Source organism: Camelus dromedarius, chromosome X (genome assembly GCF_036321535.1).
Source record: "Camelus dromedarius isolate mCamDro1 chromosome X, mCamDro1.pat, whole genome shotgun sequence".
NCBI classification, from domain to species: domain Eukaryota; kingdom Metazoa; phylum Chordata; class Mammalia; order Artiodactyla; family Camelidae; genus Camelus; species Camelus dromedarius.
Genome location: NC_087472.1, coordinates 75097299 through 75104975, shown reverse-complemented (window position 1 = coordinate 75104975; position 7677 = coordinate 75097299). Strand labels below are relative to the sequence as shown.

At 41.6% G+C, this 7677-nt stretch overlaps 1 pseudogene; it reads left to right on the top strand.

The window, feature by feature from the left end:
* The first annotated feature begins 630 nt into the window (after positions 1–630).
* Positions 631–1484, top strand: LOC135320263 (small ribosomal subunit protein uS2-like; annotated as a pseudogene).
* The last annotated feature ends 6193 nt before the right edge of the window (positions 1485–7677 follow it).

The following is a 7677-nucleotide window of genomic DNA, read 5'->3' as shown; positions in this document are numbered from 1 at the left end:
CATCCAATGAGACTGTACCCATTCTTCAAGACTTAAATGCCACCTCACTGAAGCTGCCCTGACTTCCCCAGCCAGAAGTGCTCACTTCCTCTACACTTCTCTTGTGACACTTGTGGGACAAGTGGAACTCTCCTTTATAGTGCATTCGTTTTTGTTATTGTTTCATGTCCTCAGCCAGACCAAGCTCCTTAAAGCCAGGAACACGTCTTTCTGAGCAGATTGGGGTAGAGGAGAATGCATGAGGTTAACAGTCAGACAGAACTGGATTTCAATTCTCTCTTCTCTCTGAACTTCCATTTCCCTATTAATAACATCTACCTCACAGGAGTGGTCTTGGGGAAAAGCATGCAAAAACATTGGCACAGGAAAGACAACCTAAAGAATTGAAGAAAATATCTGCAAATGATACATCTGATAAGGGCTTTGTATCCAGACTATGTAAAGAACTCTTACAACTTTGCAACAAAAAGATAACTCATTTTTTTAATAGGCAAAGGATTTGAATGGATATTTCCCCAAAGATGTACCGGTAATGCACATGAAAAGATGCTCAGCATCACTATTCATCAGGGAAATGCAGATCAAAACCACAATGAGCTTTCTGTCATAACTTAAAGGGAAACTTTCACAATGTCCAGAGCCCATGATGTCCTGCGCATGAAGGACGAGGATGTCCTTAAATTCCTTGCAGCAGGAACCCACTTAGGTGGCACCAGCCTTGACTTCCAAATGGAACTGTATGTCTGTGAAAGGAAAGTGGGCATCTACATCATAAATCTGAAGAGGACTTGGGAGAAGCTTCTGCTGGTGACTGGTGCCATTGAAAACCCAGCTGATGTCAGTGTCATATCCTCCAGGAATACTGGCCATCAAGCTGTGCAGAAGTTTGCTGCTGCCACCAGGGCCACTCCTCTTGCTGGCCACTTCACTCCTGGAATCTTCGTTTACCAGATCCAGGCAGCCTTCAGAGAGCCACAACTTCCAGTGGTCGCTGATCCCACAGATGACCAGCAGCTTCTCACAGAGGCATCTCATGTTAACCTGCCTTCCGTTGCTCTGTGTAACACGGATTTCTCCTCTGTGCCATGTGGACCTTGCTACCCCATTCAACAACAAGGGAGCCCACTCAGTGGGTCTGAGGTGGTGGGTGCTGGCCCAGGAAGTTCTGCTCATGCATCTCTCATGAGCACTCATGGGAGGTCATGCCTGATCTGTGCTTCTACAGAGATCCTTAAGAGATCAAAAAAGATAAACTGGTCACTGCTGGAAGGGCTGTGACCAAAGGGGAATTTTAGGGTGAATGGACTGCTCCAGCTCCTGAGTTTACTGCTACTCAACCCAAGATTGCAGGCTGCTCTGAAAGCATGTAGGTGCCCTCTGTGCCTATCCAGCAGTTCCTCCTGAAGAATGGAGTGCCCAGCCCACCACTGAAGACTGCTCTCACTGCTCAGGCCACTGAACAGGTAGGAATGACCACTGGGTAGTCTTAAGCTGTTCTTCCACAGGATCTTAAACAGAAAATGCAAATAAAGTTATTGAAAAATAAACATCAGTTTCTTAAAACACACACACACAGATACCACGTCACACCCACTATGGCAGCTAAAATAAAAAGGATAGACAAAGAGAAGTAAGGCAAGCATGTGGAGAAATTGGAACCCTCAATCATTGCTGGCGGGAATGTAAAATGGTGCAGTTGCTTTGGAAAACAGTTTGGAAGTTTCTCAAAATGTTAAACATAGGGTTACCATGTGACCCAGGAATTCCACTCCTAGAAATACATCCAAGAGAAATGAAAATGTAGGTCCACACAAAAATTTTTACATGAATGCTCATAGCAGCATTACTCCCAATAGCCAAAAAGTGGAAGCCAAAGGTTCATCTGTGGATGAATGGGTAAACAAAATGTGGTATATCCACACAATGGAATATTATTCAGCTATAAACAAGAATAAAGTTCCAAAATATATAAACAGCTCATCCAACTCAATATCAAAAAAAAACCAACCTGATTTAAAAATAGGCAGAAGAGACCTGAATAGACATTTTTCCAAGGAAGACATACAGATGGCCAACAGGCACATGAAAAGATGCGCAACATCGCTAATCATCAGGGAAATACAAATCAAAACCACAATGAGATATCACCTCACACCTGTCAGAATGGCTATCATCAGAAAGTCTACAAATAACAAATGCTGTAGAGAAGAGGGAACCTTTGTACACTGTTGGTGGAAATGTAAATTGGTGCAGACACTGTGGAAAACAGTATGGAGTTTCCTCAAAAAACTAAAAATGGAACTACCACGTGATCCAGCAATTCCACTCCTAAGTATAAATCTGAAAAAAATGAAAACATTCATTCGAAAAGATATATGCACCCCAATGTTCCTAGCAGCATTGTTTATGATAGCCAAGATACGGAAATAACCTAAGTGTCCGTAAACAGATGAATGGATTAAGAAGATGTGGTATTTATATATGCAGCCACAAAGAAGAATGGGATATTACCATTTGCAACAACATGGATGAACTTTGAAGGTATTATGCTTAGTGAAATAAGTCAGAGAAAGATAAATACTGTATGATATAACTTATATATGGATTCTAAAAAATAAACTAGTGAATATAACAACAAAGAAATGGACTCACAGATATTGAGAACAAACTAGTGGTTACTAGCGGGGAGATGGAAGGGGGAGGGGCAAGATATCGGTAGGGGATTGAGAGGTACAGACTACTATGTATAAAATAAATAAGCTACAAGGACATATTGTACAGCACAGGGAAATATAGCCAATATTTTATAATAACTCTAAATGAAGTATAACCTTTAAAATTGTGAATCACTATGTTGTACACCTGAAACTTATGTAAGATTGTAAACCATCTATACCTCAATTAAAAAAAGGAATGAAGTACTGATACATGCTAAAACATGGATGAACCTTGGAAACATTATGCTAAATTATGCTAAAAGAGACACAAAGTCCACATATTGCACGATTCCATTTATATAAAATTTCAGAATAGGCAAATCCATAGAGACACCAAGTAGAGTAGTGGTTGGCGAAAGAGGAGTGACTGCTATGGGATTTGGGGGGAGAGAGAATGAAATTTTTCTAAAATTAGATGGTGGTGATGGTTGCACAAGCCTGTTAATTAAAAACCACTGAATTGTACATTTTAAAAGGGAGAATTTTCTGGCATGTGAATTTTATCTCGACAAAGCTGATATAAAAAAACACCTTGAAGAGTCTACCATGTAACAGCAACTGCAGTAATAATAACACATCTCTGGTGCTTACCATGTACCAGGCACATGCTAAGCACTTTCCATGCATGAAGATCTTTATGACAATCCTATGAGGTAGGTAATGTTATTACCTCCATCTTACGGATGAGGAAAGTGAAACCCAGAGGTTGAATGACTTGCTCAGGGTTACCCAGAGGCATAGCCAGGATGCTCAGATGTTTCCTTCTCATTTCTTTGTATCTTTCCTCAATACCTTGTACAAATTAAGTATTAAATTAATACATCAATCAAATACTTCTGTTCATCCAGCAAAACATTTACAGAGCATTTATTATGTTCTAGGCAATAGCTGCATTCCCGTCCACATCCCTGCTTCTCTCATTTAGATTCCCTGCGGGGTAGGGGGCAGATGGATACAAAGTTTCAGTCACAACATTTTTTTAATATGTATTTTTATTGAAGTATAGTCAGCTTACAATATTATGTCAATTTCTGGTATACAACACAATAACTTCAGTCATATAGGAACACACATATATTCATTTTCATAATCTCCTTCACCATAAGTTACTATAAGATATTGAATATAGTTCCCTGTGCTATTCAATTTAAACTTGTTGTTTATCTATTTTTTATATATTAATTAGTATCTGCAAATCTCAAACTCCCAATTTATCCCTTCCCAACCCCTTCCCCTCCCAATAACTGTAGGTTTATTTTCTATGTCTGTGAGTCTGTTTCTGTTTTGTAAATAAATTCGTTTGTCTTTTTTTTTTAGATTCCACATATAAGTGATATCATATGGTATTTTTATTTCTCTTTCTGGCTTACTTCACTTAGAATGACATTCTCCAGGTCCATCCATGTGGCTGCAAATACAAAATGTTGACTGTCTACTATGTATCAAGCAGTATTCTCAACACTGAGGATATAGCAATGGACGAAATAGACAGTTACTAACCTCGTAGAGCTGACATTCTAGTTGGAGAGAGACAATAAACAAATAGACTAGAGGGAGGGTACAGCTCAGTGGTAGAGTGCATGCCTAGTATGCACGAGGTCCTAGGTTCAATCTCCTCCTTCAAAAAAAGGTAAATAAATAAGTAAATAAATAATTACATCCTCCCCCAAAATTTTAAAAAATAAGTTAAAAAAAGAACCAAATAGACTGTATACAACATGTTGGATGGTTTACTGGGTTGAATAGTATTCCCCAAACCTTGATGTTCACCCTGTGAATGTGACCTTATTCGGAAATACGGGTCTTCACAGATGTAATCAAGTTAAGGTGAAATAACTCTATTGGCATGGGTCCTCATCTAGTGACTGGTGTCCTTAAAAGAAAAGGGAAATTTGGACAGAGAGAGAGAGAGAGAGAGAGACAGAACACCATGTGAAAATGGAGGCAGAGATTAAAGTCTCCAAGCTAAGGAGGCAGAGATTGGAGCCTCCATGCTGGCAACCACGGGAAGTTAGGAAAGGGTAAGGAAGGCTTCTTCCCTACCGCCTTCAGATAGAGCATGGCCCTGCTGACACCTTGATTTCAGGCTTCTAGCCCCCAGAACTATAAGAGAATAAATGTCTGTTTTTTCCCTAATTTTTTGTTTTGCTTTTTTCGGAGGGGGAAGTAATTAGGTTTCCTTATTTATTTATTTTTAATGGAGATACTGGGGATTGAACCCAGGCCTTAATGCATGCTAAACATATACTCTACCACTGAGCTATACCCTCCCCACCAAATGTCTATTGTTTGGAGCCCCATGGTTTGTTGTACTTTGTTACTGCAGCCCTAGGAAACTTACACAGATGGTGGTAGGTGCTCTGGAGAGAGACAAAGCAGGGAAGGATGACAGAGAGCTCTGGGTGAATCAAACGTAGCCTGTACCCTAAGGGAGCTCCCAGTCTAGTCAGAGAACTATAACCATAAGTCACAAACAGGACTCATAAGACAGAACGCACAGAGTACTAGAGTGGAGACACAGGGACTGAGGCGCTGGGAGGTCTTCATGGATGTGATGGTGTATGAGCTGAGCTGAGGATTTCAACAGGTGGAAGTGGTCGGGCTGAGAAACACCTGTTGCAGGGAGCCACGTGCAGTGGAAGGAAAGGAGCAGAGTCGGGAAAACTGTGTTTAGGGAAACACACGTAGTCTGGTTGAAGAGAGAGGGAGAAGCACACGTGTGGGTGCGTGCAGGCGGGCACGTGTGTCGTAAGAGCTAGGAGAAGATGGGAAGACATGGCTCGATTCCGCTTGGAGAAGACTCCAAAGCCAAACTAGAGCATCTGGACCTTCTGTTCTAGGCAATGAAAAGTTGTGGAAGTGGGGGTGGGTATAGCTCAGTGGTAGAATGTCTGCTTAGCATGCAAGAGATCCTGGGTTCAATCCCCAGTACTTCCACCAAGAAGGGAAAAAAAAAAAGAAAAGAAAAGAAAAGAAAAGTCGTGGAAGGTTTTTGAGCAGGAGAGTAACACACTAGGAGGGGAGAGGTTCCATGTGGATATTGTATGTACTGACTGATCCACCGTACAAGGTGAGTTTTGTATCAGTTCTTTGTTGTTTTTGAGTGGAGACAGTGGCACCAACTTCTTTTCCTGCCTGCTGCCTCTCAGTCATTTCCCAGAAGCCTCAGTCCCTGGTGCGATTGCTCCAATTCCCCCTACCCCAGGGCCAGCTTTGCCAAGGAACGCAGAGCTAAAGCAGGAAAGAACCCTGAAAACCACATCTCACCGCTGCCAGCATCCAGTCAACAAGAACTCATCATGATGATGAGAGCCATGAAATATTTTCCTCAGATTCGAAGGTGGCATCTGTTCAAATTGGTTTTTCCTATTGGATTCTCACAGCTCTGTCTACAAGCAGACCTTCTCCCATACTATTATCTGCCAGACACAAGATGGGAAACTAAAAAAAAAAAAATTGTTTAAAAATCATTAATCTTTCCCTCAAATAATTTACAGTCCAGAATATCAAAGCTGGAATGACCTTAGAGATGAATTTGTTTTTTTCACATGAGGACCCTGACGACCAGAGAGACATGATTTGCACATAATTGCTGTGTGACCACTAGGCTCCAAGCCCTCACTGGGGCTATTTCCTGGGGTCTGGTATTCTGAAGAGTCTGAAGATTGAAGACTGTAAAAAGCAGAACGTAGGAAAGGGACCATCTGTGAGGAACATAGAAGGAAAAAGGAATGAAAAAGGAAGACTCTCATTCCTCTGGGGATCCCTCAAGAGATAGCAGTGCTTAAAACTGAGACAGCATTTGGCTAATTAATTAATTATCCTTCCAGTCCCCTTCGCCCTAGTGGGGGAAGGGGCAAGATATACGGAAAGTACCTGTCAGTCCGGAACAGTCTCACAAAAAGCAATCCTAATAGGCTAGTCTGGGTTTCATTTTAGGAAAAATTTTCTCTCTGGAGCTGATTCGTAAGCTTGACTCTGTCAGAACAGAAAACCACATAACCCAATGTGTTTCCAATTTTGTCCTAGCTGCCATAAAACTTTGAGCCAAATTCAGAGTCCAATTATAATCCAGTTCATTTTAGGTACCTGGCAACATCCAATTGTGCTTCCTTTACATGGTCTCTGGGCTGTTTTCTTCCACATTTTTTAATCCCTAATTGTCTTTCTTTCATGTGGTAACTGATGAGTCGCCTAATACCCTCTTTAAAGTAGGCGGGATATAAACCTTACATAAATGAAACTGTATTTACAGATGCCAAGGGGATTTGAACCAGTGAAGAACATTCGAAGGAACAACTGATACTTGGCCTAGAGGAGAGCAGGCTTAAGAAGAGGTGATTCCTGGCTTCAAACAACCAATAGGCTGTCGGAGGAGGTGAGGGATGTAGTGAAATTATTCTGCTTAGCTCCAAAGGGCACAGCTAGAAGCAACGGGTGAAAATTACAGGAAGACAGTGTCCCTGAGGGAAGAAACATCTCACAGGCGAAGCCTAGTTAAGATGGTCAATTCACCATCAAGAAAGGTCTTTCTTCAAATAGTGGCTGGACAACCTTATTTAGAGGGTCTGTTGCATAGGGGATGTAAACATGGGATGGAGGGACTGGATAAGATGATATTAAAGGCCCTTTCCAGCCCTGATATGTGCAAAACACAGCTCTAGATGTAGAAAAGAAGACTGGGGAGGGGGAGGTGGGGGAAGGGAGGTGGGGAGAGGAGACAGAAAAGAAACAAAGGTTCATGAAATTCTGAAACATTCTTACCCAAAGCAATGAACTCTTACCTGCTCTTGAGACCCCTGGAAAGGGGAGAATTGTCCAGAAAAAGAACCCAAGTCTGAATTTCTTCATTCCCATTCTCTGTGATGCCTATATGGTGGGAGAAATGGAACCATCAGCTCCACTGGTTCCCATGGCCAGCTAACCAGCTGGTATTCAAGGAAGAGCAGGTCAAATAAGA